Source organism: Sapajus apella, unplaced genomic scaffold (assembly GCF_009761245.1).
Source record: "Sapajus apella isolate SASKATOON/1434 unplaced genomic scaffold, GSC_monkey_1.0 scaffold99, whole genome shotgun sequence".
NCBI lineage: Eukaryota > Metazoa > Chordata > Mammalia > Primates > Cebidae > Sapajus > Sapajus apella.
In genome coordinates this window covers 1,108,425-1,127,251 of record NW_022437039.1, presented here as the reverse complement: position 1 = coordinate 1,127,251, position 18,827 = coordinate 1,108,425, and the positions used below count along the sequence as shown (strand labels likewise).

Below are 18,827 nucleotides of genomic sequence, written 5' to 3'. Positions count from 1 at the left end.
CATCCAAAAGCTTGGGACAAGCTGGTAATAGATGTGGCTGGCCATTATGTTTTCTTGATTGAAATAACTACTTTGTTCACTGTCATTCGGGATAGTTTTGTGATTAGGATAAAAATTATAGTGTAGATATAAGAGCTTAGAGACTCTTTTTATATGAACACATGAGTGCTGGCTGTTCCCTTCAAACTGGCATGAGGCTTGGCAACATTGGAATTGTGTGTTAGATAAACAGTTGGTATCTAGGGCAAGCTTGAAAAAAAGTAGTATTTAAATATTGACCAAAAAAAAAAAAATTCCCAAACAACTCTAGGAACTTTCTCGTTCAAATGAATCCACACTGTCTAAATGCAGCGTGATAAAATTAGGCTTCCCCTCTGGTTTCCGTGGGGCCGAGTGAACCCGGAGTCTCCCGTGCCCAGCCAGGACTCTGCCTGCTGGCTAGCTTCAGAGCCCAGGGGGGTGGGATGGTTCCACAGCCCGCTGTGTTCCCACAGCACTTCCTTAATATAGAACGTTTTTAAAAGCAGCATTGGCCACTGAAAGAGCTGAACTCCCAAACACGGTCATCAGTTCATAGTTCATTCTTATTTTGTTTTCGTATTGTTCAAACAAGAAATAGCATGTAAACAGGTCTGCGTTACCGAACATCAGCGCTGCTTGGGATAGAGGAGGAAAACACTGAGTTTCTCAGCAGAAAAAAATCTGTTCATCCTTAAAGGCAAAGGAAAGGGGGCAAGGTCCCTGTTTGAGTAACTGGGTGAGGTTGGAGGTCTCCAGCTGTGTTTGCCAAGCTGGGGGCCTTGGAAGCGTCCATAGGGCGTGGGGGGCCTGCTCCAGGGCTGACCTCAGCCGGAGTCCCCTCCAAGTCAGGCGTGTTGCTCCCCACCCATTTGTATGAGTTCACCTGAACAGTGTCCTTGTGTGAGGAGCTTGGAATGGCCTGTGGGGCAGCTGGTCACAGTGGCTGCCGGGAATGCCTGCCAAGCTGTTAGGCAGCCCTCAGGCCCACAGAGTCCCAACAAGTGTGGTTTACTGTTTGTTAGGATGTAATTCAAGCCTGTGGGTAGGTAAAACTACCCAGGATGTGGGGGTTGGCTTTTCCAGGGAACAAAAAGATCCCACCAGGGAGAGGACTGTTCTGGAAAGCGCCCTGGTCCTCTGTGGCCAGGCTGCATTTGCTCTCTTTGAAAGCCACCTTTGTACGCGTGCACCGGTTGAAAAGTTTTGGAGTACCTGCTGGAGGTTGAAGATGTGGGCATGAAGAAACCATAGGCCTTATCTGAGAAACCTCCCAGACTGTCCCCTTCACAGCCGGTAGGAACGTGAAATGGTACACTTGCCGTGACATTCTGGCAGGTCCCCAAAAGTTAAGCGTAGAGCTTAGGACCAGCAGTACTACTCCTAGGATTTGTACCCAGGAGGTGAAAACACACGTTCACACAAAAACTTACAGGAATGTTCATAGCAGCAGTATCCACAATTACCAAAAAGTAGAAACAGCTCAAATGTCTGTCTGCTAATGAACACATAAACAAAACAATGCGTAAACAAAACGTAATGCATCCATAGGATAATGTACTCTTCAGCCATGAAAAGGAATGAAGTTCTAATTCATGTGACAACATGGATGAATATTGAAAACATGCCAAGTGAAAAAAGCCACACAGTAAAGGCCGCGTTTGGATATCTGGAATCCGGGAGCCCAAGACCAGCCTGGGCAACGTGGTAAAATCCCTTCTTTACTTAAAAAAAAAAAAAAAAATTAGCCAGGATTGGTGGCATGCATCTGTGGTCCCAGGTACTTGGGAGGCTGAGGTGGGAGGATCACCTGAGCCCAGGCGGTAGAGGTTGCAACGAGCAGAGATTGCGCCACTGCACTCCAGCCTGGGTGACAGAGCAAGACTTTCATTCATAGACACAGAAAGTAGATTAGTGATGGTCAGGGGCTGGGGGAACTGAAGGGAAATGGAAGGTGACTGCCGATGGGTACAAGTTTCCTTTTGGGGTGATGAAAATGTTCTGAAATGGGTTATGGGGTGATGATTGCACAATTCTGTGACTATGTGAAACATCACTGAATTATAAACTATAAATGAGAGAATTGCATGGTGTATGAATGCTCTCTATAAGGCTGTCATGAAAAGCGAACCTACCAGACTAACGTGAACAATTAGAGTACACTGTAGTACAAGACAGTTGTAGATTGGAAAGATAAGATTGGAGTAGAGATTTTGTAGATGGTGGAACAGGGAGGGATAAGGTGGATTGTTCTGGCCCAGCCTCTTAGAAGGGATAGAGATCCTTAGGTGATCACCGAGCTTCAGGATTTTGTTCACACTTTTGGAGATTAAGAATCTTGGTGTGGAATCCCATGCCTGTAATCCCAGCACTTTGGGAGGCTGAGGTGGGCAGATGGCTTGAGCTCAGGAGTTCAAGACCAGCCTGGGCCACATGGTGAAACCCTGTCTCTACAAAATACAAAAACTAGATGGGAATGATGGCACGTGCCTGTAGTCTCAACTACTCTAGAGGCTGAGATGGGAGGATGGGTTATGCTGGGACATGGAGGCTGCAGTGAGCTGAGATTGTGCCGCTGCACTCCAACCTGGGCAATGCAGCAAGACCCTATCTTAAAAAAAAAAACAAAACTCAAACCAGAATCTTCATTTCCATCAGTTCAGAATTGTGTGAGTTTAGGAGGCATGATTCGTACTAACCATGAGACCAGTGTATAAATCAGGTGCCAGTGTATCAGGTTACTTTGGGGAATATGATATGCTTTTCCCATGGCTGGAATATTAATATCTACTTCCCAAGGCACCTCATTCATGAGATCAAGGTGTCTACAAGGCCTAATTAATAGTAACAAGCTAGCCGGGCATGGTGTCACATGCCTTTAGTCTCAGCGACTGGGGAAAAGCAGCACCTTGATTGAGGTGGGAGGGTCATTTGAGCTCACACCAGTGCATACCAGCCTGGGTGACAGAGTGAGACTCTGTTGCCAAAAAAAGAAAATATTAACAGGATTGTTTCAGGACTGTAGTATCTGAGCAAAGGATCTCAGTTTATCCAGCACATCCCACGAGGGATGAGTGCTTATGCCTAACAGACTCCTTGCCCTCCCTGAACTGTGCAGAGTAAACTCTGCCGAGCTCTTAGGTGTTGTTCTTTTATTTTTATTTTTTTGAGACAGAGTGTCACTCTATAACCTAGGCTAGAGTGCAATGGCATGATCTCAGCTCACTGCAACCTCTGCCTTCCAAGTTCAAGCAATTCTTCCGTCTCTGCCTCCTGAGTAGCTGGGACTACAGGCACCTGCCACCATGCCCCGCTAATATTTTTTTTTTTTTTTTTTTTTTTGTATTTTTGGTAGAGAGGAGGTTTTACCATATTGGTCAGGCTGGTGGTGAACTCCTGACCTCAGATGATCTACCTGCCTCGGCCTCTCAAAGTGCTGGGATTACAGGCGTGAGACACCGTGGAGAGCCTTTTTTTTAAAAAAAAAAAAAAAAAAAAAAAAGATGGAATTTTGCTCTGTTGCCCAGGCTGGAGTGCAGTGACGCAATCATACTTCACTACAGCCTCTACCTCCTGGGTTCAAGCAATTCTCATGTCTCGGCCTCCGAAGAAGCTGGGGTTGCAGGCATGTGCTGCCATGCCCGGCTAGTTTTTTATATTTTTAGTAGAGACAGAGTTTTGCTGTGTTGGCCAGGCTGGTCTTAAATTCCTGCCTCAACCAATCTGCCCCCCTGGGTCTCCCAGAGTGCTGGGATGACAGGCGTGAGCCACTGTGGCCAGCCTTCCTTTGGAGGAGATGTTACAGAACAAACTAATCTGTATACAAAACACAACCTCACCATAAAAGAAACTCCCTCTTTCAGGAGGGATGCAGATACATGTAGAAATGCTCACAAAGAAAGTCAGAGTGGATTTCACATTAATAGAATGCAGGTAAAAGGCATACTTTGTTGGGATGTAGGGCACGGTATCAGAATGGAATAGGATTAATCAGGTGAGTTGTTAGGATGGAAGGATTCCAAGAAGGAGTAGCACCTTGGTTAGGGCAGAATAAGGAAGCATTGGAGGGCCAGGTGCTGTGGCTCATGCCTGTAATCCCAGCACTTTGAGAGGCCTAGATGGGCGGATCACCGTAGGTCAGGGGTTTGAGACCAGCCTGGGCAACATGGTGAAACTCCATCTCTACTAAAAATACAAAAATTAGCCGAGCGTGGTGGCACGCACCTGTAATCCCAGCTATTTGAGTGGCTGAGGCAGGAGAATTGTTTGAACCGAGGAGGCAGAGGTTGCAGTAAGCTGAGATTGCGCCACTGCACTCCAGCCTGGGCGACAGAGTGAGGCCCTGTCTTAAAAAAATTAATGAAAACAAAAATCACAGTCCAGTTTTGTTGAGATACTTACGGAAGTGTCAGTGGATAATATCTGCATTTTGCACTGAGGCCGAGGGTGAGCCGCCCCCTGAGTAGATGAAGTTTCACTGTTCTGTGTCAACTTTCTCGGGGCTGATAAACTCTCTTTGGACACTAACGTCTCCTCACGTACGTGATCCCTCCTGGGTCGGGGCCAGCTACACATGTCATCTGAGCAGAGTGTGTGCTTGTTCTTTGTCACAGGCCTGGGTGATGTGAGTCACATGGGATAGGCTCTCTGACCTCAAGCCCTGGGCTGCCACCTCTGCCTGTAGTACATCAGATGAGGCTGATTCTCCACATGCTGGCAATAGACCCTCAATGGAAGGCAGTGGAGAGGCGGCTTCCCTCTTTCTTCTTCTCTGTTGCCCTCCTCCCCCTCGATAGGCGTGATCTCCCTTCTAGCTTTGTGCCAGGGTCTGGCGGCACTTCTTTTTCTTCTCGTCCTTAATCTGTTTTCCTTGTGTTGCCATCCTCCCCACCCCCAAGCAGCACCCCTCTACCCCTCGGTGCTCTCCTGGTGGCCATCGGCCTACCTTTTAGTACACTGACCTGGGCTGGATGACTCCCTATGCGTTAGCGGAGTCTTTTTGATTTTTTTAGGGCGCAGCAGATACTCAGCGAGTGTCATTTTTAAAAAAATTGTGGAATAAACGAGTAGATGTCAGGACAGTGCCCTGAACACCAGCACCCACTGGTCATCCTGGACACGCACTACTGGAAGGACTGCCCTGGTTGTCCCCAGAGGAGTGGCTCTCTTTCGAGCCTGCATTGACGCCCTCTGAGCCCAAGCACAGACATCTGGACCCCACCCTAGAGAGTCTGGCTCAGCAGGTCCAGGGTTGGGCAAGAATGTGCCTTCCTGCGAGTTCCCAGGTGATGCTGAAGTGGCAGCGAGGGGCATCCCATTTCAAGAGGCACTGCTCGGAGGCAATGCAGACCTCTCCCTCCTTGATGAAGTCCGATTCACCTCCATGGAACCAGTTAGGGTTGGAATCCCACATGGAATTCCCCTCCTTTGGTGACCCTCCGCTGCAGCTCTTGGGAGCCTCCACCTTAGATGAGTTCCTCCTGGCTGTGACCAGGAGTTGGTTTTTCTATACCACCTCGGTTGATGGCGTTCACACGTACATGCGTTCAACACACTTTATTGGAGGCCTCCAGGGTGCTGGGCACGTGCACTTGGTGCTCCTCTCTTTTGGAACCTGCCCTCTCTCTTTTTTTATTTTTGAGACAGAGCCCAGGCTGGAGTGCAGTGGTACAGTCTCAGCTCATGGCAATCTCCACGTCCCAGGCTCAAGTGATTCTCCCATCTCAGCCTCTCGAGTAGGTGGGGTTACAGGCGTCTGCCACCATGCCCAGCTAATTTTTGCATTTTTAGTAGAGACAGAGTTTCACCATGTTGGCCAGGCTGGTCTCGAACTCCTGAGCTCAAGCGATCTGCTCACCTTGGCCTCCCAAAGTGCTGGGATTACAGGCATGAGCCACTGTGCGCAGCCTCCAGTGCACCCTTTCAGCTTCTGGATGTTTCAACCTCAGAGTGCCACCACTCAGCACTGTTTACACCTAAGGCACCAGTTGGTAAATGGAGAAACAGGCATCTGAAGACTCTTACAAATGTGTGCTTTTTTTGGCTGTAGCTAAACCAGTTAGCCGGGAATTGAAGTTGGTCTGAGTATTATAAATGCCCAAGTTAAGTAGTTACTTAAGAAGTCACAGGAATCTGAGTCGTCCCTTGGTGGGTTTCTGATAACCACTGCACAGCTCAGTTTGACTATGTTACAATAGAAACACAGAGATTGCCACTAATCTGTCACAACATTTCCTGTTTTTGTATTTTTGTATTTTTTTATATTTAGACAGAGTCACTCTGTCACCCCGGCTGGAGTGCAGTGGTGCAGTCCTGGCTTACTGCAGCCGCCACCACCCAGGCTCAGATGATCCTCCTACCTCAGTCTCCTGAGTAGCTGGAACTGTAGGTGTGTACCACCTAAGTTTTAAACTTCTGTGTTTTTTGTAGAGATAGGGTCTCACTGTGTTGCCCAGTCCGGTTTCAAACTCCTGGCCTCAAGCAATCCCCCACCTAGGCCTCCCAAAGTGTTGAGATTACAGGTGTGAGCTTCCGTGCCCAGCCAACGTTTCCTTTTTTAAAAAAATGCTTTATTGAGGCTGGGCATGGTGGATCACACCTGTAATTCCAGCACTTTGGGAGGCTGAGGCAGGCAGACCACTTGAGGTCAGGAGTTCAAGACCAGCCTGGCTAACATGGTGAAACCCTGTCTCTACTAAAAATAAAAAAAAAATAACCAGGAGTGGTGGTGTTCGCCTGTAGTCCCAGCTACTTGGGAGGCTGAGGCAGGATAATCACTTGAACCCCGGAGGCAGAGGTTGCAATGAGACGAGATTGTGCCACTGCACTCCAGCCTGGGCGACAGAGTGAGACTCTGCCTCCAAAAAAAAGCACAAGCTTTGCTGAGATGTAATTCACATGTCACACAATTCAGCAGTTTAAGTGTACAGTTCCTACACTTTGACATCCGTCACCGCAGACAGTTTGGGGACATTTTCTTCACTTGACAGAGAAGCTCAGCATCCCTCAGCTGCCACCCCCAGTGCTCCCAGCCCCTGGCAGCCCCTAAGCTGCTTTCTGTCTCTGCATTTGCCTGTTCTGGACGTTTCATAAAAATGGAATCACATATATGTGGCCCTTTGTGACTGGCCTCTCTCACTGAGCCTAATGCTTTCCAGGTTCACCTCTGGTGTAGCGTGTGCTAGTGCTTTCTTCCTTTTTATGGCTGCATAATATTCCATTGCATTTTGTTTGTCTTTGTTGATTATCCATTCCTCAGTTGATGATCATTTGGGTTGTTTCACTTTCTGACTATGACACATAGTGTTCCTATGAATGTTGGCAGACACGTTTTCGTCTGGACGTAGGTTTTCATTTCTCTTGGGTATGTACCTAGGAGTGGAATTGCTGGATCATATGGTAACTCTATGTTTAACTTTTTGAGAAATGTCCAGACTGTGTTTCACAGTGGCTGTGTCGTTTTCTCTTCGCACTAGCGTGTGTGTAGGCCCTGATTTCCCCACGTCTCCACACATACGTGTGGCTGTTCATCTTTTTGATTGTAGCCACACTAGTGGGAAAACACTTTCGTATCACATACAAACAGAAAATTTATGTATTAGTGACTGGGCGTGGTGACTCACGCCTGTAATTCCAGCACTTTGGGAGGCTGAAGCGTGTGGATTATGAGGTCAGGAGTTCAAGACCAGCATGGCGAAACTCTGTCTTTACTAAACATACAAAAATTATCTGGGCATGGTGGCGGGCGCCTGTATTCCTAGCTACTCAGGAGTCTGAGGCAGGAGAATCGCTTGATCCCAGGAGGTAGAGGTTGCAGTGAGCCGAGGTCATGCCACTGCCCTCTAGCCTGGGCAACAGAGCGGGACTTTGTCTCAAAAAAAGAAAAAAAGATTATGTATTAGTGATTTTTCTTAAAAAAGACTTTAAGTTTTGATAAAATAAGCACGTTATGTTGGTTAAGGTGATTTTTGCTGTGAGTTACTGAAAACCTATCTAAAATTACCTAAAACAAACAAAAAGGATTTACTATCCACATAATGAGAAATATGGCAGTTCCAGGGTTGATGAGTTCAGAGGTTTGTTGACATTTCCAGGACCCCAGGTGCTTTTTGTCTTTGCACTCTGCTGTCCTTGCCATATGGGAGATGTCTTCCCTTGTGGCACAAGGTGGCTGCGGCCATTCCAAATGACACAGTGACATCCAGTAAAGAAGAGGGTCTTTTCCTCTCCTGCATGCTTTATTTTATCAGCATAGAAACTTCCCAGATGTCCCCAAGCAGACATCTCTCAGCTCCCTTTGGCCAAGGTGGGGTCATGTGCCACACCCTCCTCAGTCACTGGACAGGGGAATGAAGCCCCACTGGGGCAGACTTAACCCTGCTTCATCTACTTACTGCGGGTGGGCTGTGTGTGCATGCATGCATGGGTGTGGTGTGTGTGCATGTGTGTGCGTGCATGTGTGCGTGTGTGCATTTCCTTCCTAAGCAGGTAGGAAGGAGATCCCCCAAGCATAATTAGGCTTCTGCTAGTGAGGAAGGTAGCCGTGTGGGAACGGGGGATGTGAAGAAAGAAAGTGACTCTTAGGGATACGGTGCATTAATGGCTTTGACTTTAGTTAAAACTTGGAGTTTTGTTTGCTTTTGTTTTTCTTTTGAGACAGGGTCCCATTTTGTTGCCCAGGCTGGTGTGCAGCGGCAATAATGGCTCCATGCAGCCTTGATCTCCTGGGCTCTAACGATCCTCCCACCTCATCCTCCTGAGTAGCTGGGAATAAAGGCATGCACCACCGTGCCTGGCTAATTAAAAAATTTTTTTTGTAGAGACAGGGCCTCACTATGTTGGCCAGGCTGGTCTCAAACTCCTGGCCTCAAGTGATCCTCTCTCCTCAGCCTCCCAAAGTGCTGGGATTACAGGTGTGAGCTACTGTGCAACCTTCATGCAGCATTTAAAAAATGAAAATATAGGTGCTTGTTCTAGGAGAAACTTGTGAAATTGGATCATTTAACCAACTCTGCCTGTGCGTGACTCGCCTTTGATTCTTCAGCTTGGCCGCAGTCTCTTGTTCTTGCTGCTTGGAACCCACATCCCCACTGGTGACCTCACAAGGCAGTGCCCCTCCGCACCTCTCCCCTCTCCAACACTCCCTCCCTGGCCCCCTCTCTTGGCTCTAACCCACACGCCCCCGCAGACACAGCACTCTCCTCCCCCGCAGCACCCTCACTTGCTCTCTTACCCACACGCCCCTGCAGACACAGCACCCTCCTCCCCCGCCACACCCGGGCTCCCGGCATGTGCTGAATGTGTGGGTGTCAGAGGATGAAAGGAAGAAATCTAGACTTGATGTGGTGGGAGGTAAAAGCACCCTCAAAGGCTTTCAAGCTAGGCTGGGACTGTCAAGATAAATGTGGTTTTAACGTGTGGAAGAGATTTATTCTTTTAATAGTCACCGGTTAAGTGTCTTAGACTTCACTGATGTGTCTTGTTAAGAAACCTTTTAACAAATGTGTTTCTTAAACTTACATCTGGATCTCTCCAAAGCGTTAGCTGTTCTGCGGGACTTAGAGGGTCTCCTGCATGGCCAGCTGTTCTGGAGTCAAGGGGCCACAGAGCGACTCCTGGCTCTGAGGATGGTGACAGCAAGAGGTGGAGATGGTTTAATGGTCTGGTGTGAGCAATGTATAACCTTCTCCCTGCTGTTAAGTGAATAGACTTCCCAAGTGCCATCTACTGATAAGTTCCAATTTGTATTCCACAAGAGCAGATGTGTGTGAGGTGCAGGGAACGCCCCACCCTGCAGAGAGATGGTTTCTCCCCCTGCTCCCGGTCCATCCCCAGGCCACACCATCTACACATACCAGCATGTCCGTCTTCCTTTCTCATAAAGCACAGACCTAGAAATGTTTCTTGGTTTAAAAATAAGTGTTTTCCCTACCTCGAGTCAAGGTTCAGTTCTCATCTCTCTAATTTTAGTTCCTTGTTTTTATGAACTTGGAAATGTTTTCCTTAATCAGAAAACAGAAAAAAGCATTCCCAGAGACAAGCAAGATTTCTTGCTGTTTCCCTGTAGTAAAGGCATTTCGATGTGAGATTTTCTTTTTTTTTCTTGAGCAGGTTATTAAAAACCAAAATTGTGAATTAGGAGTTTAAAGAAGAGGCAAGTGGAAAAAAGTGTTCTCTACAGGACCTTGGTTACCATGTGGAATATTTCTGGGGTATAAAATTGACATTCTACAAAAAAAGAAACATGTTCCTGGTAGAGGCCTGGAGAACACTGTCATGGTTCTGAAGGTGGATATATTTAAAAAAAAAATGTATACACACACACACACACACACACACGCACACTACCTGGGCATGGTGGCACACGCCTGTAGTCCCAGCTACTCAGGAGGCTGAGGCAGGAAAATCACTTGAGCCCAGGAGGTGGAGGTTGCAGTGAGCTGATATCATGCCACTGCACTCCAGCCTGGGCTACAGAGCAAGACTGTCGCAAAAAAAAAAAGTACCTCACTCTGTTTAACTTCTTTAAATTCTGAGGTATAGTCAGTAATTTTTTTCTTTGTTAAAATTGATGTCGATCATTTTGTGTTTTAGTTTTCTTTTGCTATTTTATGGGGATTTTTCTATGCATCTACATAATACAATAGTATTTCTTTGAGTTAATATGCCATAGTTTAACCATTTCCTGTTTGAGGTTTTAGATTGCTTGAAGATTTTTCTTTCCTTTGTAAATATTACAGCTTTAAGAAATGTGTGACTTCTAGGCTGTGCTGTATGAAAGAAAAAAAAAAAAAGAAATGTGTGACTTTTAGCTCTCTGTTTAGGCAGATGGCAAAGGGGTGACCATCTTATTTTTATTTATTTTTTATTATGAAAGTAAAACATGTTTTTGGTGTTTTAGAAAAGGCAGATAAGCAAAAAGAAGATAAAAAGCATTTACGAACTAGCGATAGCCATTTTGAATGTTTCAACATCAAGTTTTTAGACTTCTTCAGTACATATACAATATGTATCAAATATTTTTTCAAAATCAAATATATATCAATGCATATATTTATATACATAATGCTGTCCTATTAAATACACTGTCTTATAATCCCCCCTTTTTTAACCTAATGGACCGTGAGTATCTTTCCACTATAAATCTATATATACATCTTTGTGTGTGTGTGTGTGTGTGTGTATATATATTATATATATATATATATATTTTTTTTTTTGAGACAGAATCTTGCTCTGTCACCGTGGCTGGAGTGCAGGGGCATGATTTCGACCCACTGCAACCTCCGCCTCTCGGATTGAAGAGATTCTCCTGCCTCAGCCTCCTTAGTAGCTAGGACTAGAGGTGCTCGCCACCGCACCTGGCTAAGGCTAATTTTTGTATTTTTAGTAGAGACAGGGTTTCACCATGTTGGCCAGGCTAGCCTGGTCTCGAACTCTTGACCTCAGGTGATCCACCTGCCTTGGCCTCCCAAAGTGCTGGGATTACAGGCGTGAGCCACTGTGCCCAGCCAAATCTATATACATCTATATCATCATTTTAAATGACTGTTATTTTATTCTGGGGATGTACTATAATTTATTCAGGAAATATCTCTTGTTGGAAAGGTAGATTGTCTCCGATTTTGAATCATTGTATGTTGTAATATCGAGCTGTTAATAATTCAGCCATCCCTCAAATCAGGATGCATTTTATAATTTAATGGTATGTCATAGTTTAATTGGCAGCACTTTGCGTTTTTTTTTTTTTTTTTTTTTTTTTTTTGAGACGGAGTTTCGCTCTCGTTACCCAGGCTGGAGTGCAATGGCGTGATCTCGGCTCACTGCAGCCCCCGCCTCCTAGGTTCAGGCAATTCTCCTGCCTCAGCCTCCTGAGTGGCTGGGATTACAGGCATGTGCCACCATGCCCAGCTAATTTTTTGTATTTTTAGTAGAGACGGGGTTTCACCATGTTGACCAGGATGGTCTCGATCTCTTGACCTTGTGATCCACCCGCCTCGACCTCCCAAAGTGCTGGGATTACAGGCATGAGCCACTGCGCCCGGCCGTTATTTTTTAATAAAACAAAAAGTAATGATGTATCATATAATCATTGGCATCTTAGACTTGATGAAATATAATACTGTCAGTTATAACAGTGTGATGAATATGCTTATTGGCCATTGTCTTTGCCCACGGTACTGGTAGTAGTGGGGCCAAATCCCTTTTTCATATGTGTGTAGTCCTCTTGCATTTCTTTATGAATTGCTTGTGAATTGGTTTTTTCCTTACTGATTTGTGAAAGCTCTTTATTTATGTAAGTATCTTAAATCTTTGTCTTCTACATATGTTCTGAAATTTCCCCCATTTTGTAATTTGTCTTTCAATCATGATATTTTTTGCTATGTGGAAATTTAAAATCTTTATGTTGGTCTTATCTATCAGTCATTGTTTATGGTTTCTACCTTTGGTAACATGGTTAGAAAAGCCTTCCCTACTCTAGGACTATGTAAAATATTAACTTACATTTTCTTCTAATACTTTTATGTTTTTCTTTCCTTCTTTTTTTTTTAATGACAGGGTCTCACTCTGGGCAGGCTGGAGTGCAGTGGCATGATCTCACTGTGGCCTTGACCTCCTGGGCTCAGGTGATCCTCCCACCTCAGCCTCCCAAGTAGCTGGGACTACAGGTGTATGCCACCACACCCAGCCACTTTTTAAATATTTTGTAGAGATGGGGGTCTTATTATATTGCTCAGGCTGGTCTTGAACTTCTGGCTTCAACAATCCTCCCACATTGGCCTCCCAAAGTACTAGGATAACAAGCATGAACCATTGTGCCTGGACTGGATACACCGCAATTAAAAAAAAAATCACTTTATCAGTTGATGAATATTTGAGTTGTTTCCAGTTCTTGGCTATTATGAGTAGAGTTGCTGGAACATTCACAAGTCTTTGTGGATGTATATTTTTATTTCTCTTGGTTAAATGCACAGGAGTGGAGTGACTGGGTTGTATGAGTGTGTTTATAAGAAACTTAGAAGCTAAAAATGTTATTTTTCTTTGTAACTGGCCACTTAATTGAATGCTTATTGTGTCTGATTTTTTTTTTTTTTTTTTTTTTTTGAGAGAGAGAGTCTCACTTTATTGCCCAGGCTGGAGTGCCGTGGCACCATCTTGGCTCACTGCAACCTCTACATCCTGGGTTTAAGCAATTCTCCTCCCTCAGCCTCTGAGTAGCTGTGATTACAGGTGCGTGCCACCATGCCCTGCTAATTTATTTTGTATTTTTAGTAGAGAAGGGGTTTTGCCGTTGTTGGCCAGGCTGGTCTCAAACTTCTGACCTCAAGTAATCCGCCCACTTCAGCCTCCCAAAGTGCTGATATTAGAGGTGTGAGCCACCACGCCTGACCTATATCTGATTTTTAAAAATCAGATAGACTTAGATTTTTCTTGGCAGAAAATCATATAAATTTGAAATCCCTTCCTTTTCAGTTTTTATATCTCATTTTAAAAAATTAGACTGAAAAGTAAAGGCCAAAAATATACCTTTTCTCTGCTTAGGAGTTACAGTAACATTTGATTTGTGTGTGTGTGTATACCTGTGTGCATGTGTATGTGGGTGTTTTCCTTCTGTGAAAAAAGAAAGCATGATGTAATGTGCAGGAAATAACCACAATAAAGGAAATACTGGCGTACTTCTTGAGTGCTCATTGTTACTTAATTGGTCATTTGCTCCTTAAGTACGTTGGGGAAGGGCCTTTGATCTCTTGACAGCCAAAAAGACCCCAAGAAAACACTCCTCGGCCTCGTGAGTGTGCTCATCTCCCTAGATGCCACAGGAGCTGACTTGGAGGGATGAGGCTATGCTTCTCCATTCAGTCATGATCTCAAGCTGTTCCCAATTGTGAGTGGGTTTTGAACAACACTACAACTTCCCTGTGTAGGGCTTAAATGTGGCCTCATCTTACACCCCATAGTCCACTGAGTCTGCATGCTAGCCGTGGAAAGCATGTACAGAAAGGAGGCTGATTCTTAATTATCAATGGCTGCTGTCTGGGCTGGGCATGGTGGCTCACACCTTTAATCCCAGCCCTTTGGGAGGCTGAGGCAGGCAGATCGCCTGAGGTCAGGCGTCTGAGACTATGCTGGCCAACATGGTGAAACCTTGTCTCTACTAAAAATACAAAATTAGCTAGGTGTGGTGGCACACACCTGTAGTCCCAGATACTCGGGAGGCTGAGGCAGGAGAATCACCTGAACCCAGGAGCTGGAGGTTGCAGTGAGCTGAGATCATGCCACTGCACTCCAGCCTGGGCAACAGAGCAAGACCCTGTCTAAAAAAAATACACACACACACACACCACACACACACACACACACACACACACCCACCCACCCACCCCCACCACCTCAGTGTCATTTGGTTCTCTTTGAAACTAATTAATGGCTCCTTAATTTGTCAGTACATCTTCCAGGATCACAACTGCTGTTTGGGTACGCTTCTCAGTTTTTGGCAACAATTTCAGATGTTTTCTTCTGAAATCCCCAGCCTCACTTTGTGCTGGTTATCACATGATCCTCTGACACCTTAGAGGCAAAAGCTTGGGAATATTTCGTCTGCAAGAAAAATCATTCATCCCTCTTTGTGCGAGATGAGTTAGATTATATAAGCTGATGGAACGGGAAGCAGAAAACGAGCTTTTGTCTTAGGACACAAAAAAGAGCAGAAATCTAAATCCCTTATTTTGTTGAGTGTTTAAGTGGAAGGAGTTGTGGATTTGCCACCATCAGTCCTGGAGTTCACTTGAATTTTTCCTTTTGGCTCTTGTTACCTTTTCTAACAAAGATGTCACAGATTAGCAACTAAGCATAAACCTGAGAAATTGGGCGCTAATTCTGTTTTGCATTTTTGTTGTGTTTTTTGAGACAGGGATCTTGCTGTGTTGCACAGGCTGGAGTCTAGTGGCTGTTCACAGGTGCGATCATAGTGCACTGCAGCCTCGAACTTCTGGGTTCAAGTGATCCTCCCACCTCGGCCTCCCAAGTAGCTGGGACCACAGGCATGTGCTGCTCCACGCAGCCATATTTTGCATGTGCTCTGTCATCACTTTGTGCTCTTGTGCCTTCCTTTCCTCCGCATTAACTAGGTATCTGTCACTTAAAGAAATAACAGTGATGCATTTCAGAATAATAGAACCCCTACAAACTCTTCCAGACTTAAAATTCATCATTTCTCCAAAAAACCCTGCCTGCATTTCTCCCAAATAAGCCAGATAGTCTCTCATTAGCCCCGTGTCTGTGCAGGTGGGACCCCTGCCCACCTTACAAGATCCAGTGTCATCTCCTTTGGAACGCTTTTCCTTGTCTGGCCTCTATTCAGCCCCTTTTGCCTTAATGGGTCTTTGGAGTTGTGTCTTCCCTTCACTGAACTCTCCAGGACACATTTTGCAACATCTTTGTGTCCCTGGTGTATGGTGCTCGGCATTTACATGTTGACAGATTGCACGCATGGGACCAAGTGAATTTCTTGTCAGTACATCCAGTTTTCCCTCACCACTTCTGCTATAAATTAATGTTCCTCTGGGGTTTAAGACATAAATTTAGTGGTTAAAGTAAGAGATTAAAACTAGGCACTGACAGGGCACGGTGGCTCATGCCTGTACTCCCAGCACTTTGGGAGGTCAAGGTGGGCGAATCACCAGAGGTCAGGAGTTTGAGACCAGACTGGCCAACATGGCAAATCCTCATCTCTACTAAAGATACAAAAATTAGCTGGGTGTGGTGGTGGGTGCCTGTAATCCCATCTACTTGGGAGGCTGGGACACGAGAATCACTTGAACCGAGGAGGTGGAGGTTGCAGTGAACCAAGATCATGCCACTGCACTCTAGCCTTAATAACAAAGCGAGATGCCATCTGATGAAAAAAAAAAAAAAAAAAAAAAAAAGAGACATTAACAGCAATTTTTTTTTCTTTTTTGAGATGGAGTCTTGCTCTGTTACCCAGGCTGGAGTGCAGTGGCACCATCTTTGCTCACTGCAACCTCTGCCTCCCAGGTTCAAGCGATTCTCCTGCTCCAGCCTCCCAGGTAGCTGAGATTACAGGTGTGAACCACAATACCCAGCTGATTTTTGTGTTTTTAGTAGAGATGGGGTTTTGCCAAGTTGGCCAGACAGGCCTCCAATTCCTGACCTCAGGTGATCACCTGCCTTGGCCTCCCAAAGTACTGAGATTACAGGCGTGAGCCACTGTGCCTGGCCAACAGTAGCAAAATATTATCTATCCTTTTCTTTAAACTGTGTAAGTAATAATAAAAATAAATGATTGTTGCACACTTCTCAACTTTGGCAGTATCATCTTTTGGCTCATTTCATCAATATTCATGATACATAAAGTTTTGTTGTTGTTGTAGTTTAGACAGGGTCTCACCCTGTCACCCAGGCTGGAGTGGAGTGACACGATCACAGCTCAGTGTAGCCTTAGCTTCCTGGGTTCAAGTGATCCTCCCGTCTCAGCCTCCTGAGTAGCTGGGACTACAGGCATGCACCACCATAGCTGGCTAATTTTTCTTCTTCTTTTTTTTTTTTTTTAGACAGAGTCTCGCTCTGTGGACAGGCAAGCTGGAGTGCAGTGGCGGGATCTCGGCTCACTGCAACATCCGCCTCCTGGGTTCAAGCCATTCTCCTGCCTCAGCCTCCAGAGTAGCTGGGACTACGGGTGCACGCCACCACACCCAGCTAATTTTTGTATTTTTAGTAGTGATGGGGTTTCACCATGTTGGCCAGGATGGTCTTGATCTCTTGACCTCGTGATGCGCCCACCTCGGCCTCTGAGAGTGCTGGGATTACAGGCATGAGCCACTGCACCCGGCCTAATTTGTCTATTTTTTTGTAGAGATGGGGCCTCACCGTGTTGCCTAGGCTGGTCTTGAACTCCTTAGTTCAAGCCATCATCCTGCTTCAGTCTCTCCAAGTATTGGGATTATAGGTGTGAGCCAGTACACCCAGCCATAAAGTAGTACTTAAAAGTATGACAATTTTAGTTAAATCTGTTAAATTCAGATGGAGTCTCACTCTGTCACCCAGACTGGAGTGCAGTGACATGATCTTGGCCCACTGCAACCTCTGCCTCCACTGATTCTCCTGCCTCAGCCTTTCAGGTAGTTGGGATTACAGGTGCACACCCAGCTAATTTTTGTATTTTTAGTAGAGACATGGCTTCACCACATTGGCCAGGCTAGTCTTGAACTCCTGACCTCAAGTGATCTACCCACCTCGGCCTCCCAAAGTGCTGGGATTACAGGCGTGAGCTACTGTGCCTGGCCAATAAAGCTTATTTTCTATACAACAAACAGTGAGTGACATAGAAAATGTGTATCCTAGTAGTTTTAAAAGTACACACACACACACACACACACACACACACACACACATTTTTAGACAGTGTCACTGTTGCCCAGGCTGGAGTTCAGTGGCGCAATCTGGACTCACTGCAACCCTAGCCTTTAAATGATTTTTGTACCTCAGCCTCCTGAGTGGCTGGAATTATGGGCGTGTGCCACCATGCCTGGCTAATTTTTTTGTACTTTTAGTAGAGACAGGGTTTCACCATGTTGGCCAGACTCGTCTCGAACTCCTGCCCTCAAGTGATCCCCCCGCCTCAGCCTCCCAAAGTGCTGGGATTACAGGTGTGAGCCACCATGCCTGGCTGCATTACATATTTTTTAAGGCAGTGAAAAATTTCTAAAACTTGATGGGTGGCATATTGTTGCTGGTTCACTTCTTCTAAAGAACAGAAGAACTATAACACTGTCCAAATCCTGGGAGAGAGGTCTTAGAAGATGATCCTGTAGATACAAAAGAACAATTTACTCCAAGATAGAAATATAATTGAGAATAGCAAAAATTGAACAGTGGCCAGATTCCTGTCAATAGGTGATCAGCAAGGTAACTCCGGTGTCACCCTGATGGAATATATTCCATTTATTCATTGTTCTTCCAACCTTTGTTGAATCCCGACTCTGTCAGACTTGGCACCAAGGGTCTGAGATGCCTTAGCTCATTACATCTTCGCAACTCCCCCAAGAAGCAGAGGTTACTTTTATTATCTTCATTTTACAACTAAGGGAACCAAGGCAGAGCTATTAAATTACTTCCCTAGGCCATGCAGCTAGCGTGTGGCAGGCTAAATGTACAATCCCCCTAATAATAATAATAACAGTAATAATAATACAGTTACAACAACAGCATATTGAAATAAGTATAAAAATTTGACAAATCTCTTTGATTCATAAAGATGAAAAAGCTGATTCTAGTTGTTAGTGGTAAGAGGACAGGGAACCCAGGCACGCTGAAACACTACACATTGCAGAAACGTTGTTGGAGGACATTTTGCCATGTCTTCAGAATTTCATGTCATACCATTTGACCAAGCCATTTCACTTTTAGGGATTTACCCTCTGGCCATATTTGCTTAAGTGCAAAAAATGTATTTATGAGAATCTTGGTTCCTATCTTTCTTGTAATAGCAGAAAATTGGAAATCACTTGAACATTTATCAAGTGGAAATTATGGTCTATCCTTATGATGGAATGCTTGTAACCATTTGTAAGAATGAGGTAGGTCTGTATGTACCCACGTGGGCAAAAGAGCCATTGCGAATTGTTATTGAAAAAAGCAAGTGACTGTGTCATACGTAAAACGTGATCTCATTTTCCATAAAATGGTCTGTTTGACAATGACTGTATAGTGAGATAATAATACATGCATTGAAGGATATGTACAAATCTGTATATAGTGCGTGTCCTCTACAGTGGGATTAGAGGAACTTG

General features: G+C 45.2%; 1 protein-coding gene across 2 annotated transcripts in view; it reads left to right on the top strand.

The window, feature by feature from the left end:
• The window catches only part of ADCY9 (adenylate cyclase 9), a 140,035-nt gene that overhangs the window by 26,267 nt on the left and 94,941 nt on the right, over nt 1-18,827 (top strand). The window lies entirely within an intron of this gene.